The sequence below is a fragment of the Neovison vison genome, chromosome 2 (assembly GCF_020171115.1).
Source record: "Neovison vison isolate M4711 chromosome 2, ASM_NN_V1, whole genome shotgun sequence".
NCBI lineage: Eukaryota > Metazoa > Chordata > Mammalia > Carnivora > Mustelidae > Neogale > Neogale vison.
The window spans coordinates 20,049,526-20,067,110 of NC_058092.1; positions in this window are offsets into that span (position 1 = coordinate 20,049,526).

The following is a 17,585-nucleotide window of genomic DNA, read 5'->3' on the forward strand; positions in this document are numbered from 1 at the left end:
CCATGGCCAGTGCTGAGTCTTCTGGACACTTACAGGGAACAGTCAGGGCAGGACTTACAGGGCAGTCAGCTCTGGCCACTGAACACCAGCCCTACTTTCTGGCCGTCCCCCCCCAACCAACCTGGCATCCCCATTAAGCCTTCCTGGAGAGCTCCCAGCTTGAAGGCTGCCTTCCTGAGGTATCCCCAAAGGCTGCCTGAACCCCTCTGTTGCCCTTGACCTCCTCTGCTGCTTTCCCTGTTCCCAGATGGGAGCTCCAAGAGGGCAAAGTCTGGTCGAATTCATCTCTGAGTCCCCAGCACCCGGCCCAGGGCAGGGTCCAAAGGCTACAGCCAGGAGTGTTTTTAGAAGGAGTAATCGAAGGAGGAGGCCCCTCTGACCCCTCTCCTTTCTCAGGCGCCCACGACCACCACCATCATCCTCCAAAACTGCTGATGTGGCAGAAAGAGCCCTACAGTGTGTGGGCGGGGGTGGGGGTCGGGGGAGACGGTCATACAGACCCTGGATGGACTGTCACCCAGGCCTCTTCCTAATTGAGTGAACATGGGAAATGAGCTCACTTCTCCAAGCCTCAGTTTCCTCTTCTATAGGTGGCCTTCCTGAGGGGACATGTAAGCTGCGAACAGAAAGATCTAGACAGAAAGACCCATAGCGTAAAGCCCCCAAGGTGGGGATATGCTGGACATGTTCAAGAAACAGAAAGGAAGCCGGTGTCTCTGGGGTGCAGTGAGCAAGGGCTCCGGAGAGACCCTGGGGTTGGGGATGGTGACGTGGCAGGCACGGCTCTACTACACAGGGCTTTGAAGGCTACGGAGGACTCTGTGTGGGGAACTGACTGGAGGGTCTTGAGCAGGTGTGTGGCTTAAGGTGGCTTGATTGGACCAAAACCTCAAAACCACCTTCTTGGTCACTGGAGGGTGACTGGAGGCGAGGGTAAGACTGGACGCAGGGAGCCTAGTGAGGAGGCTGTGGCCGTGGTCCAGGCGAGAGATGATGGCTGTCTGGGCCAGGCGGGCGTCTGGAGGTGTGGTGAGAAGTGGTCAGACATACGATGTATTCTGGGAATGGATTCCACAGGACTGTATGTGGAGGAGAAGGACAGAGAAGAGGCAGGATTGGGCTTTGCTTCAGTTATCTATTGCTGGGAAATAAACCATCCTAAAATGCAGTGGCTTAAAACAAGGATATATTATTTCTGGAAAGTCTGTGGTTTGGCTGGGGTTAGCTGGCCGGTTCAGGGGTTTCGCCTGGGGTGGCTGCTGGGGTTGCATTCAGCTGGGGGCGGCTGGGGTTGGCTTACCAAATCACCCAGGACCTCTCCTCACCTGACCTGTCATCGTTCAGATGTCTAGCTGCCCATCTTACAGGGCAGCGGCTGGCTTCCGGGAGGACAGGCCCCAGTGTGCAAGTGCCTGTCGAGTCTCCCATTCACGCTTCTTCTTTTTTTTTAAAGATTTTATTTATTTATTTGACAGACAGAGATCGCAAGTAGGCAGATAGGCAGGCAGAGAGAGAGGAGGAAGCAGGCTCCCTGCAGAGCAGAGAGCCCGATGTGGGACTCGATCCCAGGACCCTGAGATCATGACCTGAGCCGAAGGCAGAGGCTTTAACCCACTGAGCCACCCAGGCGCCCCCATTCATGCTTCTTGATGTCCCATTGGCTAAAGCAAGTCATAAAGCCAAACCCAGAGTCAACATGGGAGGGTGCCCACAAGGGGGCATCCATACCGGAGACCCCGTTCATGAGAGCCACCAGTGTGACAGTTGGGCACCTCCCCCACTCACCCCGGGTTTGTGGCCTGAGGAACTGGAATTTCCTCAGGAAATTCAAGGGTAAGGGAGAAAAACCAGGGTTCAGGGGCACCTGGGTGGCTCAGTGGGTTAAAGCCTCTGCCTTTGGCTCAGGTCATAATCCCAGGGTCCTGGGAATGAGCCCCACATCGGGCTTTCTGCTCAGTGGGGAACCTGCTTCCCCTTCTCTCTGTGCCTGCCTCTCTGCCTACTTGTGATCTCTCTTTGTCAAATAAATAAATAAAATCTTTAAACAAACAAACAAACAAACCAGAGTTCAACAGTAGTCCTGGGGTGGTGCATTGTTCTTCCCCAGGACCTTCCAAGTGAGACACTGAGGAGGACAGGGGGCCCAGGAGACTGGCAGCAGTGGAGACACAAAGCCCTGGGGCATGTATGGCGAGGCACGGGTTGGGTAGGGAACCCAACGTGAAAAGAGAACGTGAAAAATGTCCAGGCCATTCTCACTCAACAGGCATCACGGAGCGCCTACTCTGTGCCTTGCCCTGGCCTGAGCACTGTGGACACAGAGAGGACTGAGACTTGGCATGTGGCCTCGGGGAATGCACAGTGTGTGGGGAAGACAGATCATTCCCAGAAGCGCCAACAGGGCGTGAGAGGAGACGGCTTAGTGCGGCGGCGGAAGTGTATCCAGGGTCTCAGCGGAGGGATTCCTGAGTGGTTCCCAGCGGCGGAGTACTAGAAGAATACATAGTTGGTCAGACAAGATTTGGGAGCTGGAGCAGGCGGAATCCAGCCTGGACCCCAGCCTGGGTCAACTGCCCTCTGGGTCTGTCAGGGAAGGGGTGAAAGTAGACCCATAGGTGGGCTCTGGGAAGACCATCTGCAGATACTTTTCTTCCCATTTGATGGATGAGCAAACTGAGGTTCAGAGTGGGGAAGCCGTTCTACCCAGATCTGACTCCTCACATCTTGTGCTTTTTTCAACTATGTTCAATTCTTGCCAAAATCATAGGGAAGGTGTGGAAAGGACGGCTTTCTCCCGAACTCACAGGAATGCCTGGAGGGGCTGGTGTGGGAGCTGCGGCGGGGTGCCCCTCCCTGCTGTGTGTCCTAGATTTGTGCCTCCTGGAGCAGGCAGAGCCTTGTGAGGGGACATAAAGGGAGGTGGTGACATGGACTGGAGATGGGCAAACCCAGACATGGAGCCCCTAGTCTGAGCAGAAAACCCCACTCTTGCCCTAAGGACCCTCCTGTGGAGTCCAGCCCTCGCCCCCTCCCTCTCTGTGGAGGTGGGAGAACATGGTCTGAAGGATGAAGGACAGAGGGGAACTGTGTGGAAGTTAGGGATCAGAGGTCAGGGTCAAGGGAGGGCCTGGGGTACCTCTGGCTAGCTGGGAAGGGTCAGGGCTTGTCAGACTTAGCTCTGGGTGCTCAGGGCAGGTATGGAGGGAGGCTAGAAGCTTGGGGGCTGGTCTAGCTCAGCCTCAGCCTGAGCGACCTGGAGTTTGTCCCACTCTTCTAGGCTGGTGCCCAGAGTCCCCAGAGCTCTGCCAAGCGGAGCCACCAGCCCAGGAGCTCAATAACACAAGAGCCAGCTGGGCCCCCCAGCAGCCCCCCCTTGAGCGCTGGAGCCCTGTTGCTCCTTCCCCTCAGCCTGTCTGGAGGCAGCAGGGCGGTGGCCTGTGGCCGCTAAGTTCGGGCCCAGGCGGGGGAGGGGTGGAGGGGTGGAAGAAGATGGAGGGAAGGGGGAGGGCAGGTCCTGGCATCTGATGCACTCACAGCCAAAGCCTCTTTTCCTTGGACCCAGAGTGCTCTGCAGTGGGGCTGGAAGCCAGCCCCAGGGAGAGACTGGGAGCAGGGGTGGAGGGTTGAGGGGGGAAGAGGGGAGTTGGGGGGAGGAGAAGGCAGAATCAGAGAAAAGCCTGGAGAAGGAGGTAGAGATAGAGAGTCTGAAAGAGAGAGAAGGGGCGGGGGGAAGCAGAAGTAGGTGTGGTGGGTATGAATATGGGTACATGCATTCAGGCAGGCAAGAAAATAGGCTGTTTTTATTTACATTATTTTTTAAAGATTTATTTATTTCAGATATAGAGCAAGAGCTAGCCCTGGAAGCAAGCAGGGGTGGAGCAGAGGGGGAGGGAGAGGGACAGACTCCCCTCTGAGCCCTACACAATCTGACTCTGTGAGATCTTGACCCCAGCCAAAATCAAGAGTCAAATACTCAGTCCACTGAGCCACCCTGTACCTGAAAATAGGGTATGTTTAAAAATTTACTCAGAGGGGCATCTGGGTGGCTCAGTCAGTTAAGCATCTAGATGCCTTGGGCTCAGGTCATGATCCTGGGGTCCTGGGGATGGGCTCCCTGCTCAGCCAGCTGGATCTAAAGTCTCCAGGCCCTGGAAGGTTTGCTGGGCTGGCGCTGGCTGCTCAGTGACAGGCTACAAAGAAACAGGGACTCTGCTAAGGGTCAGATCCCCCGACTCAGGGGCCAGAGGAACAGACAATTGCCTAGGGCTTCTAGGGACCAGAATGCGAGAGTCTTCCCCATCCTTTTCTCTCGTGGGGTGGGAGTGGCAGTTCAGGTTCCCCAGTCCCCGGGAACAGGTGGGTCTAGGCCCTGGGCTCAAGGGGAGAAAACGGTATATGAGACAAATAACACACAAAATGTGTGTTAATTGTCTGTGTTATTAGGAAGAAGAGTAGGCTCTTAGTAGTTAAGTTTTTGTAGAGTCAGAAGTTATACATGATTTTTGACAGCACCCTGACCCCCACACCGTTCAAGGGTCAATTGTATATATATCTATACCTGTCTCTATATAAAAGTATATGTACCATTTAAAGAGTAAAGATAAAAGGAACATCCTGGGGGCGCCCGGGTGGCTCAGTCGGTTAAGCTTAGGGAAAAACAAAAAGGAGCATCCGGGCACCCCCCACTAGTTTAACTGGACATGTCTCTACCTTTGAAGCCCATGTATGGCCCTCTTCTGTTGCCTCCCCTTTCTCATCCTCCCAGAGAAAAATACCATCTTGAAAATGGTGTCAATCATTCTCTTAATGTTTGGGCAGATTCATCCATTGGACACAGCACCTAAGACCCATAACATTTCTAGAAGCCTATAAAAATGTTTCCTTCTGGGACATCTGGGTGGCTCAGTGAGTTAAAGCCTCTGCCTTCGGCTCAGGTCATGATACCAAGGTCCTAGGATTGAGCCCCGCATGGGGCTCTCTGCTCAGCAGGCAGCCTGCATCCACCTCTCTCTCTCTGCCTGCCTCTCTCTGCCTACTTGTGATCTCTGCCTGTCAAATAAATAAATAAAATATTTAAAAAAAATGTTTCCTTCTAAAATCAGAGATGGTTGAACAAATGGGTTAACAGCGCTTTATGCTTAGGTTGCTAAGAATTTTTAACACAAATAATGAATTATCAAGAGCATTTTCTGTATAAGTTGAAATGGTTACTTGGTTTTTCTCCACTAGCATGCTAATATGATTAATTCCACTAGTAGATTTTCTGATGTTGAATCAACCTTCCTAGAATAAGCTCAACTCAGTCATGACATGTTTATTATCTTTTGAATACATTGCTAGATTGAAGTTGCTGATATCATTGAGGGCATTAACATCTATGTTCTTAAGTAACATTGCTCTGTAATTTTTCTTTCTTATACTGTCCTTGGCTGTTTTCTTTTTTAAAAGATTTGTTTATATATATATTTTTAAAGATGTTATTTATTTATTTGACAGATAGAGATCACACGTAGGCAGAGAGAGAGGGGGGAAGCAGACTCCCCGCTGAGCAGTGAGCCCGATGTGGGGCTCAATCCCAGGACCCTGGGATCATGACCTGAAGGAAGAGGTTTTAACCCAAAGAGTCACCAAGATGCCCCTATTTGTTTATTTTTAGAGAGAGAGACAGAGTCCACACGTAAGTTGAGCAGGGGTAGGGGCATAGGAAGAGGGAGAGAGAGAATCTCAGGCATACACCCTGTCCCCCACTGAGCTTGGAGCCTGATGTGGGGCTCAATCCGGGGACCCTGAGATCATGACCTGAGCTGAAATCAAAAGCCAGACGCTCCATCGCTCCAACAGACTGAGTCACCCAGGCGCCCCGTCCTTGACTGTTTTTGATGTAAATTTTTATTTTTCCAGGCATTTGCTGAGTTTACCTTTGCTTCAAGTTCATTGTCATAAAATTATCTGCAATATTCCTCTATTATCTTTTAAATTTTAGCTACTGCTACAGTTCCCTAGTCTGTTTTTCAAGTCCAACACTGTTGAATAGTGCTGCCTTCCTTTTCTTTCTTGATTTTTTTAAAAAAAGATTTTATTTATTTATTTCACAGACAGAGATCACAAGTAGGCAGAGAGGCAGGTGGGGGGTCGGGGGAGCAGGCTCCTCGCCGAGCAGAGAGCCCGATGCAGGGCTCAATTCCAGGACCCTGGGATCATGACCTGAGCTGAAGGCAGAGGCTTTAACCCACTGAGCCCACCCAGGCACCCCTCTTTCTTGATTTTTGACCAGTCTTCCCAGGAATGTCTCAATTTTGTTCCTGTATCAGTTCAGAATTAGTTTCAGCTGGAAGCAATAGACCCCCACTGTTCTACTATCCCCAGAATGAGACCTTTGTCTTAAGGTCCTTGCTGACACCCATCACATCCCCGTTTCTGGCTGCAGGATGGGGAAAAGGAGAAAGAGCTACTTGCCAGTTGCGTGCCCAGGCTCAGTCTTTGGGGCTCTCTCCCTCTCTCCCTTCTTCATCCCATGGTCCCACTAAAGACTGCCTTTGTAGTGAGAATTTGGAATTCACATCTGCAGCCTATCTTCTCTCTTGAGCTCCAGACATGCAAATTCAATGCCCATTCAAAATTTCCACTTGAATATCTGTCTAATAGGTATTTAGAACTCCACAGGGCCAAAATTTAACTCTCTAGGGAAGAAAAATCCAACAAAATGCTGGAACTCAAAGGGTCCCTTCTGAATGCTTCCTGATTGCAGCTTGGAACTTGATTGCAACTTGGCTCCCCCTTCCCAGAGAGAAGGCTCTGCAGCTCCTGGAATGACATCATTTGATGGAGCTCAACCAGAACTTTTTTTTTTTTTAAGATGTTGTTTTTAAGGGTGCCTGGGTGGGGCTCGATGTGGGGCTCGATCCCAGGACCCTGGGACCATGACCTGAGCCAAAGGCAGAGGCCTTAACCCACTGAGCCACCCAGGCGCCGCACATCCATCTTTTTTTTAAAGAGGATATATGGGGAAGTGTTTCTCTGCTTCCTTTTCTCCCACTTTGTTAGAAATGGAATTTCTTCCTGTGGTTCTATCCCATTTCATTCCATCACCGAGTTCATTATACTCCAGATTCACTTGCTTCCTTTGTGTTCCCCAAATGGCCAAACTCTGTTCTGCAAAGAATCTTACGCGCCCTGCTCCTTGCACCTGGATTGTTTCTCCCTGGCACTTCTAAGCCTGGCTCCTTCGTATCCTTCAGGACTTCTTTATCAACCAGGATTTGTTCAATTATAAGTGATAGAAACCCTAGCTCAAAATAGCTTAAGGGAAAACAAAACAAAACATTTAATAGAAAAGGCCAAGGAGAAGGGGAGGTGAACCATGAGAGACTATGGACCCTGAAAAACAATCTGAGGGGTTTGAAGTGGCGGGGGGGTGGGAGGTTGGGGTATCAGGTGGTGGGTATTATAGAGGGCACGGCTTGCATGGAGCACTGGGTGTGGTGAAAAAATAATGAATACTGTTTTTCTGAAAATAAATAAATTGGGAAAAAAAAGGAAAAAAAAAAAGAAAGAAAAGAAAAGGCCAAGGGGCGTGCCACCTTCAGGTAGAGCTAGAATCAGGTGCTCATGTGATTTTTCCACTTATGAGGTCTCTCTGTTTCCGGGCTCGCCTGCCAGGCATCAGGCAGGTAGGCACTTCCTTTGTGGTGACAAGCTGACCTCCTGCAGCTCCAGGTCCAAAATCTGGTCAACAATTCCTGGGCAAAGAAAGTCTCTCTTCCCCAGAAGTTCTAGCAAACATCCTAGGGTTGAGTTTCGTTGGCCGGGCCAGGATCACAAGTCCCATCTAGAGATGGGCTGGGGTCAGTCCCACAAAGAACATGCGTTGAGTTTGTCAGAGAGGTTGTGTCCCCTCAAAATAAAGGCAATGTTGTCAGAAGTAGGATAAGTGAATGACGGGAAGGCAAAAACCACAGCTGCTCAATCCATCATCCTTGACTCCTTGATCTAAAGGACATCCTCTTGATTACTCCCTGTCACATCCCCCTGTTTACTTCCTTCAAAGCATGCAGGTAAGCCGATCTGAAATGGTGTTTGTATTGATTCCTTGTGGCCTTCTTCTTTCCCTCTGCATCAAGAGTGCTCAGAGCACAGGCACCACGGCCCTCTTGATCACTGCTATATTCTAGCTCTTAGAGCACAGAGTAAGCACTTAATAAAGGCTTTGGGCAAGAATGAGCTTGCCAGAAAGCCATCCTCTCTTGCTTTCTTAAGCATCTTCCAAGGGGGGTTCATGCCAGGCAGCCCGATGCCCTCCGCCACTGGATCAATCCCATCAGTGTATCAAGGTGTAGCTTCCATCTTACAGAATTCCTGTTCAGCCCTAGTTTCTTGCCTGCTACCAGCCCACTTCTCTGTTTCTTTCCAAAACAAAACTTCACAGAAGAGTAGTCTACTTTTGCCAGGATGCTTCCTCACTCTCAATTTATTCAGTCACTCTCTTATTTTACCTTTTTATTATCAACCACTCCTGCTCAGGGTCCTTTGCTTGTTCATCACCATCACCTTGACATCTAAATATGGCACCTCTGCTTCTCTCCTCTTTCACTTTCATCAGCACTTTCTTCCAAGGCCATTCGACCTGCCCCATGCTTTCAGTGCCCTCTATATGTTGATAACAAATTTAAGCCTCCAGTCCTGACTTCTGGATGTATCTATACACCTGCTTACTTATCATGGATATCCAATTTGGGTGTTATGAAATAAAAGAAGAAAATATATATATATAGGTCTGTACTCCTAGTTCCTGGCACAGGACTCTTAAAATCCTTGCAATTTCCCAAGTGATGAGAGCATAAGAAACATCCTTTTGCTCCAATATTCAATCTTGGACCCTAGTTCCTGGCACAGAGCTCCTAGAGCCTTTGGAGTTTCCTGGGTCACAGGAGCATATTTTACTCTAATGAGGTGACCCTTGGTGAGCTCCTAGATAGCTTCAGAGAGGAGAGCAGGTCACCAGAAACACCAAACCATGATTAGAACCTTGAAACTTTCAGCCCCATCCAAGGAGAGAGAAACTGGGTGGCTCAGTCGGTTAAGTCTGACTTCCGCTCAGATTACGATCTCAGGGTCCTGGAATCAAACCTCACATCAGGCCTTTTGCTCAGAGGGAAGTCTGCTTCTCCCTCTCTCTCTCTCCCACTTCCTCCTTGCTACCCACCCCCCCAGCACATGCTCCCCTCCCAAATAAATAAATAACATCTTTTAAAAAATAGATCATGGGGTACCTGGGTGGCTCAGTGGGTTAAGCCTCTGCCTTCAGCTCAGGTCATGATCTCAGGGTCTTGGGGTCAGGCTCTCTCCTCAGCAGAGCCTGCATTCCCCCCCACCCCGACCCCCTGTCTGCCTCTCTGCCTACTTGTGATTGCTCTCTCTGTGTCAAGTAAAATCTTAAAATAAATAAATAGATCATACCTCCATAATGAAGGCTCCATAAATATTTCCAAAGTATGGGTTTTGGAGAGCTTTGGGTTGGTGAAAATATCCACATGCTTGGAGGACAGTACACCCTAATTTCCGGGAGACAGAAACTCCGGCTCTTGGGGCCCTTCTGGATCTCGCCCTATGTATCTCTTCTTCTTCTTCTTCTTTTTAATTTTATTTATTATTTGTCAGAGAGAGAGAGAGAGCGAGAGAGCGAGCACAGGCAGATAGAGTGGCAGGCAGAGGCAGAGGGAGAAGCAGGCTCCCTGCCGAGCAAGGAGCCCGATGTGGAACTCGATACCAGGACGCCGGGATCATGACCTGAGCCGAAGGCAGCCCCTTAACCAACTGAGTCACCCAGGCATCCCGTATCTCTTCTTCTGACTGTTCAGTGGTATCTTTCATCACATCCTTTATTATATAATAAACTGGTCAAGATAAATGTGAGCCTCACTTCTGTGAACTAGTCTAGCAAATGACTGAATCCAAGGAGTGGCTCCTGGGAAACTCTGATTTGTCAAGTCCGTCAAGAGCTGTGGGGAACCTGAGGTCCTTGTACTTGTGACTGGGGTCTGAAGTGGAGAACAGTCTTGTGGAAAGGAGCCTTGTCCTGGGCAGTCTACACGATCTCCAGTTGGTACCAGAATTGAATCGAATTACAGGACACCCAGCTGGTGTTGGAGAATTGGTGGGTGTGGAAACTACTAGGAACTGGTAGGATTGTAAGTGTGGGAACTATTAGAATTTACCAGAAATATATTTTTCCCTATTTTTTTTTTAAGTTTTGCCTTTCTACATTAGACTGATACTTAATGGACATGATTTTACAAGTTATATTTCCATTTTCCAGCATGCAGTAATTCAAAACTTATTCTCTGAATGCTGTGTTAATGCCACTTATTTTTTTTTAAAGATTTTATTTATTTATTTATTTTACAGAAAGAGATCACAAGTAGGCAGAGAGGCAGGCAGAGAGAGACGGGGAGCAGGCTCCCCGCTGAGCAGAGAGCCCGATGAGGGGCTCGATCCCAGGACCCTGAGATCATGACCTGAGCCAAAGGCAGTGGCTTTACCCACTGAGCCACCCAGGCGCCATTGACCTTGATTTCTCCATGAAACCTGACCCTCCCTTGCTCTTTTCCATCTCAGTCAAGGGCACCACAATCCATTCTGCTGCTCTGTCCACAAATCCTGGAGGGCATTCTCTGCCCTAACCCCACCCCCACTCCCACTAGTCCATCGGTTCACCTCCAAATAAAGCTCAAATCCATCCTCCCTCCCACCTCTTGCCATTACTCCTGGCCTAGCCACATCCTCTCAGCTGGATTACTGCAGTAATCTTCTAACTGGTCTCCCTCATCCTCCTCCTGTTCCCTTGCAGGTCACTCTCCACATGGCAAACAGCACAATCTTTTAAAAACAAATCAGATCATGTTGATCCCCCACTTAAGCCTTTCAAAGGCTTCCCCTGCACTAATCCTCACCCTGACCTCAGCTCTGACCCCATTCTCCTGTTGGTTTACCAGGCACTGAGCACACCAATCTTTCTGTCTCAGGACCTTTGCACATATTTTTTTATCCTGCTGGGAAATCTCTTTCCTTAATTCCACATGACTGACTCCTGCTCCTCTCTCAAGTCTCTGTTTAAATGTCACCTTCTAGGGCGCCTGGGTGGCTCAGTGGGTTAAGCCGCTGCCTTTGGCTCAGGTCATGATCTCAGGGTCCTGGGATCGAGTCCCGCATCGGGCTCTCTGCTCAGCAGGGAGCCTGCTTCCTCCTCTCTCTCTCTCTCTCTCTGCCTGACTCTCTGCCTACTTGTAATCTCTCTCTGTCAAATAAATAAATAAAATCTTAAAAAAAAAAAGTCACCTTCTAAGGAGAAGCCCTCCCTGACTCCTCTTTCTATCATGTCACCAGGTGATTCCTTGTTCATGATTTCTAGGGAAGCACTCACTGTAGATAGCATCATGGTTGAAAATAGATTCTGCAGGCAGATTGTCTGGGCTGAATCCTAGCTTGGCCACTCCTTGTGACCTTGGCCACACTTACTCAGTCAGCTTGTTCTAAAGTTTCTTCATCTATAGAATGGGGTGTGCGAAGAACAGCGGCTACCGGGAAGATTACTTCCTGGCGCAGAGTAACCACTAGGTAAAAATTAGCAGGTGTTTTCTTCCTGGCACCCTTCTTGGGTCTTAATTATTTTGATTTCTGAAATTTAAGCTTTGGGGGATTAGGGATTGTGCTTCTTTTATTTACTGCCATGCACCTTGCCCAGCGGCCGGTTCCTAGCAGCAAGTGCTTGATTCTGTTGTTGAATGAATGCATGAACACAGATGCAATCTCACTCATGCCTTTTGCAGCTCACAGTCTGGAGATCCCAGAGTCTGACTTTGTTCTACTTACCTTTTGACACCTGGCCACTTTAGAAATGTAGAAACAGAGATCCATAAAGATCGAGTAGTTTGGGGCGCCTGGGTGGCTCAGTGGGTTAAGCCGCTGCCTTCGGCTCAGGTCATGATCTCAGGGTCCTGGGACCGAGCCCCGCATCGGGCTCTCTGCTCAGCGGGGAGCCTGCTTCCTCCTTTTTCTCTCTCTGCCTCTGCCTACTTGTGATCTCTGTCAAATAAATAATAAAATCTTAAAAAAAAAAAATCGAGTGGTTTGAGCAGAACTTTAAGGAGGGAGGGGTAGTGCTCTTCCCAACTTCCCAGAAGGAAGTAACATTTCTATTTGTCAGAAATGTGATGGAGCCCCAAATGCATGTGCCCTGATATAGGGAAAACATTTGGGTTCGAAGCCAATGGCCAAGAAAGAATTCTTGAGACATCTTTGCGCCAAAAGGTGGTTTTATTAAAGCACAGAGACAGGACCCGTGGGCAGAAAGAGCTGCACTGGGGTCACAAGGAGTGGCCTTTTACATGCTTTCAAGTTAGGAGGGGGTTAGGGGTAGTGTAAGCCTCCCAGGTATTTTGGAAACAAGGTTTCCAGGATCCTGGGGGTTGGGGGAGCTCGGGGGCTAGCTATTTTTGGGAAAGGTCATTTATGACTGTTTAGTAAAAGCTGAGTCATGAGACTCTTCAGATGTATATCAGTGGGTCATATGCTTGGAAGATGTTTATATCCTGGCATATATCCTGGGGTGGAGGAGAGTAGAGATAAAGGAATTTCCAAAAGAATTTTTTAAAAATACTTTATTTATTTGAGAGAGAGAGTGAGTGAGAGAGCACAAACTAGGGAAGGGTAGAGGGAGAGAGAGAGCAGGCTCCCGCTGAGCAGGGAGCCTGATGCAGGACTCCATCCCAGAACCCTGGGATCATTGTCTGAACTAAAGGCAGATGCTTAGCCAACTGAGCCACCCAGGCACCTCCCCCAAAGGAATTTGTATATGTTGGAGTAGATTTACAGGATCCTGGAGGGTTGGGCTAAGATTTCCTTTTGTCCTTAGCGAAGTATTAACGTGGAGGAAGTTGAGTCCGTAGAGGAAGATAGTGCACTGTTTGAAGGACTTGTCAATGGGCTGTAGGTAGTAAGGAAATTTAATAATTTTTCTTCTCCCTTTGTTTCCCACATAAGACCTGTTGCATCCACTGTGAACACAAGTCATAGCCTTTTTTTTTTTTTTAAGATTTTATTTATTTATTTGACACAGAGAGAGAGATCACAAGTAGGCAGAGAGGCAGGCAGAGAGAGAGAGGGGGAAGCAGGCTTCCTGCCAAGCAGAGAGCCTGATGCGGGGCTCGATTCCAGGAACCTGAGATCATGACTTGTGCAGAGGCTTTAACCCACTGAGCCACCCAGGCGCCCCAAGTCATAGCCTTTTATTCTAGGAATACAAACCAGGGCAAAATTTTCATCACAAGAGAAATGAAAAACAAAGAATCTGTGAGCTTTCTGGAGGGAATGGCAGGGTGGGTTGCAACGTTGTTGACTGAAACAGAACTGACACTGGACTTGTGCCTTCCTGGAAAAGAGGTCCAGTCCCCAGTCCAAATAATTGCCACCTTCCAGACATTTTCTTCATGCTACATCTAGGAATCTGGAGGCCTCATTTTCTGATTGTGCGAAGAGAGGCTTAGAATGATGGGACTTGCTCAAGGCCTTGTGACTTAAAGCCAAGATTCCTTTAAGCCCTAATTAATATGAAAGCTCTTAACATGAGAATGGAGAGAAGAAGGAGGTGAGTAGGAGGGAGGAGATGGAGAAGGAGGTGTCACGTGCTCCTTGGCAGGCTGGGGAACTGATAGGTGTGGGGCAACCGGAAACCTTTCAGGGAGGGTAGGGGAGTCTGTTGAGGAAAGAGGAGATGGAGGCTGGGACCTAGTTGGTTTATTTTCAGAGCTGCTATCTTTGTCTGCATCTGCTAAATTATTAAATGGATATCACATCCTAGGGGGTGCCAGGCCAGGTTGCCAGGAAGAGACTGAAAAGGAGGGGCTGCATCTCTTGGTGAGGCCTCGAATCTTCTAGGCTGGGACTGGGATGCCAGCAGACTCCTCAGGCCTCGACCTCCTGCCCGATTCTACTCTGAGCTGATGCAGGGGAATCCTGTCTTGGGCCCTAGCTTCTGTCAGGATCTGTCTCTCTCCACTGGCTTCTGTCCTGGTAGGAGCGTGGATATAACAATGGACAGGACTGGGTGCCCAGGTGGCTCAGTGGGTTAAAGCCTCTGCCTTCAGCTCAGGTCAGGATCCCAGCCCCACACTGGGCTCTCTGCTCAGCGGGGAGCCTGCTTCCTCCTCTTTCTCTGACTGTCTCTCTGCCTACTTGTGATTTCTGTCTGTCAAATAAATAAATAAAATCTTAAAAAAAAAATAATGGACTGGACTCTAGAGCTGCCTCTTCTCTTTACTGTCTCTGAATCAGACCACAGACAGATATGACCAGCTCGTGGGACCTTGGACAAATCCTTGCATCTGTGTCCTTGTCAGTGCTGGGGGTATTCCCTAGAGCCTGAAGGTCACAGAGAAGAAGTACCTTTCTCAGGGCTGCATAGCTGGGAACAGACTGAACTTCAATTCAGACTGAAGTCTCTCTAATTCCAGATGCCTTTCCCCTCCCTCCCTAATTCTTTTAACTTAATATGTTCTTTCTCATTTTTTCTATAAAAGGAGTATATAACTTTTATAAGATCAGAAAAGCCAGTAATCATTATAGTTTAAAAACCTGTTCCCTAATTCCAAATGTCATGTTTGCCAGGCTGGCTGTGTCCTTACAGGTGGTTGCTTATGGCCCCGTCCACTCCCAGGTGCAGAAGTGCAGGCCAGTTAAGGACTCCGGGAAGGAAGCTGGCAGGTGCCAAAGGTCTCTCACCTCTGGTCCTTTATACACAGTTTCCCTTCCTCCCTTCCTGTCCCCGCCCCCACACCCATCTGGTCACCTCTCCATTTGACTCATCCTCTGGGTCTCAGTTTAAATATCATCTCCTGCAGGGAACTCTCCTGAACCCCTCCCCATCCAGCTGGGCTCAGTGCTTGTTCTATGTCCCCATAGTCTCTGTGTCCCCCCCCATCCCAGTAGATATCTCACTGAAATGCCATCACCTGGTTGTGTCCCCTCGACTAGACTGTGTGTCCCCTAAGAGCAGATCCCCATCTGATCATGGCTGTACCTCCAGCAGTCAGCCTGACAAAGAGATAATGATTAAATTTTTTTAAAAGATTTTATTTATTTATTTAACAGAGATCATAAGCAGGCAGAGAGGCAGGCAGAGAGAGAGAAAGAGGAGGAGGAAGCAGGCTCCCTGCTGAGCAGAGAGCCTGATGTGGAGCTCGATCCTGGGACCCTGGGATCATGACCTGAGCCGAAGGCAGAGGCTTTAACCCACTGAGCCACCCAGGCGCCCCGATAATGATTAAATTTTTAAAAAATATTTTATTTATTTACTTGAGAGAGGGAGAGGGAGCACAAGGGGGCAGGACAGAAGGAGAATCAGAGCCTAAAGCTGGTAATCCCAGGACTCTGGGCAAAAGGTAGACATTTAACCAACTGAGCCTCCCAGGTGCCCCTCAAATTTGTTGAATGAGAGGAAGGAAGGGGGAAGGGAGGAAGGAAAGAAAGAAGGGAAAGAGGTTTCTACATTCTTAACAAGCTCTACCCTTGCATTATTTTTCAACTCAAATAAACACTAATTGACTGGCTCTCTACTTAACTTGAGGTGATTCTAGCGATAAGCAAAATTGACCTAGGGAGAGAGACTATTGAACAAGTAAACAAATATATAAACATAACCTGCGGGAAGTGCCATAAAGAATAGGAACACGGGACAGATCAGAATTATAGGGAGGTGAAGGATGACTTTGGAGTGGGTCAGATCCACGTTTGAATTCGTTCTTGGCCACTCATCTGCTGTTTGGTCTTGGGCAAACCTCTTCACTTCCCTGGGCTTTGGTTTCTTTTTCTTTCTTTCTTTTCTTTTTTAAGATTTTATTTATTTATTTGACAGAGATCACAAGTAGGCAGAGAGGCAGGCAGAGAGAGAGGAAGGGAAGCAGGCTCCGGCTGAGCAGAGAGCCCGATGCGGAGCTCAATCCCAGGACCCTGGGATCATGACCTGAGCCGAAGGCAGAGGCTTTAACCCACTGAGTCACCCAGGTGCCCCTGGGCTTTGGTTTCTTATCAGGAAGAAGATGTTGCTGATGCCTGTCTCTAGGGGATGCCATGAGGATATAGAGAACATTCATCCATTCAATAAATATGGGTTGATTATCTCCTATTGAGATAAACAACTTGCCCAAATGGGCAATCTGTATGGGGTTTGAACTCAGGTCTGGCTGGGTCTTTGGATCTGGGTGATGATGGGGGGCAAATTCTAGTCTTATTCCCCTTGATTTGTCCCCCAGAAGTTGGGAGCAGTGATCTGTCTGATGATGAGCTAAGCTTTCTCATGCACAAGTTCCCCTCACTCAGTCTAAGGCACCTAAAAATAGTACGAGAACACAGGAGCAGAGGAGGGTCCTCCATCCTCCTCCTCCTCCACAGGAAATCCACATCAAGTGAGTGCTGCTCCCCGATCAGCTTCCTCTTCAGGCTGGGGCAGTAGTAGGTTACACCTTTTTGGCAAGTCCTCCTGAGTCTAAGGTTTGCTGGGATTCTTCCCAGTCAGTCTCAGAAGTGGTTCCTGGCCCTCCAGCCCCTGCCCCACCCACAACAGACACCTCCCATCTCTCATGGCATCTTGGAGTGGATGGAAACTGAGGCAGGGCCATGGTGTCTGGGCCAGTGTTTGGAGGTGGTAGGGCAGGGTCTCCTCTAGTTCAGAGAAAAATGGGCTGGGCTCAGTCCTACTGTTTTACCAGGATGACTAAAGTCCCATTTAAGGAGGGTCTTATCTGAGTTCCCAGAGGGCATGAATGGTCCAGTTGGTCCCATTCAGTGGTCCAGATTCAGCCACTGACCTGCAATGTGGTCTCTGGCAAGGCACCTCTGTACCTTCTGTGTCTGTTTCCCTCCTCTATTTCTAGATGTGGGGATGCCTACCTACTGGGAGAAGCAAAAAGGAACAAGAGCACAGAAAGAATTTTGCACACCGTCGGGTCTGGGGCTCCTTTGAGAAAGCCACGCCAGGCTCAGCGGCTGCGCTGTGGTTTGTTCTGCAAGGGCCTCCTCCGTGGGGACCCAACCGGGCCAGATCTCCATCTGAACGCCGGGTCACACCGCTCTACATTAACCTCTTCACTGACCCAGGGAGATTGGAGATGGGGTCCTGGAGAGACTTGTGGCCCAAAAACCGATTCGGCCAAGCGGCAGGGTGCGGTTAGGGAAGGAGCACTGCGCAAGGAGTCAAGTCCCTAGAGTTCTAGTCCAGACTCTCACTGGCACACAGTGTGGCCTTAGGCATCCCCGCGCCCGACCTTTCGCTGCGAAAGTCAGCCACTGACTTGCTACTGGAGTCCATTATTTCTAAGCATCAACTGCCAGAGCTTATGACTCAGGGGCTAGACCAGAGAATATGCGTTCCTCCTTCTACCCTAAAGTAGGGGGGAGGTGGATGGGGACCGGGTGCCCGGGCTAGGCAGAGCCGGATAGAGGACCAGGGACCCGAAGGGTTAGGGCGGTGTCCTGAGAAGGCGGGGCAGGGGAGGCGGGATCAGGCATGCCAGTCTCTGATTGGCTGTGTTGCC